The following is a 683-nucleotide window of genomic DNA, read 5'->3' as shown; positions in this document are numbered from 1 at the left end:
CCCCCCCCCCTGACCACTTCCGCTTCCTTGACCGCTCCCCTGACCATAACTGCTTCCCTGACCTCTCCCCTGACCATAACCGCTTCCCTGACCACTTCCCTGGCCGTTTTCCTGACCACTCCCCTGGCCATTTTAAAAAGAAAAAGTGCGCCATGCTGTTTCTTTCTTCTTCTTTTGTTCAATGGTCGTTTACATGCAATGGTCGTTTACATGTTAGTGCATATCGCCACCTAATTGATGGTTGTGCAATTATTTTTATTTTTTTCCGTTTAATCTTTAATCCTTGAGAATATACACCAAATAATGTTCTTTTTAGCAGCATCATATGACCCCTTTAAATCCAGAGAAATAAGCAATTGTAACTAGTGACACGGACCGTGTCCATAGTGTCATTGTGTCGCCTGCCAATGCCGTCATAACCCCTCAATTTTTGGTTTTGTTTTGTAGAAAACATGGAAACACCAAAGAAGCTTTAATATGTTATACGTTTTATTAGACAGGTGACGACCTCACAGAGTAGCATTATAACAGAACTTTCAAACGTATCTAGTATGATAAAACAGTGCTGCTTTTTTCCCCCACATACTCACAACCGGAAAGAGCAGAAGGCATAATAAAAGCTCCACTGCTTTCGAGCCGTGTGTCACGCTCGTTCAGCGGCCTCGTTTCGCTTCGACGGCTTT

General features: G+C 43.5%; 1 long non-coding RNA gene across 24 annotated transcripts in view; it reads right to left on the bottom strand.

Annotated features, from left to right (window-relative positions):
• Positions 1–125, bottom strand: part of LOC107697799 (uncharacterized) — a 1,567-nt gene extending 1,442 nt beyond the window's left edge. For all 24 annotated transcript variants that reach the window (XR_001635261.1, XR_001635262.1, XR_001635263.1 and 21 more), the window contains exon 1: positions 15–125. This is a non-coding gene — a long non-coding RNA (uncharacterized LOC107697799). The remainder of the gene's footprint in view (positions 1–14) is intronic.
• Between the last annotated feature and the right edge of the window lie 558 nt (positions 126–683).

The sequence above is a fragment of the Sinocyclocheilus anshuiensis genome, unplaced genomic scaffold (genome assembly GCF_001515605.1).
Source record: "Sinocyclocheilus anshuiensis isolate Anshui unplaced genomic scaffold, SAMN03320099.WGS_v1.1 scaffold886, whole genome shotgun sequence".
In the NCBI taxonomy this organism is placed as follows: domain Eukaryota; kingdom Metazoa; phylum Chordata; class Actinopteri; order Cypriniformes; family Cyprinidae; genus Sinocyclocheilus; species Sinocyclocheilus anshuiensis.
This window is presented reverse-complemented; position numbering and strand designations above follow the sequence as displayed.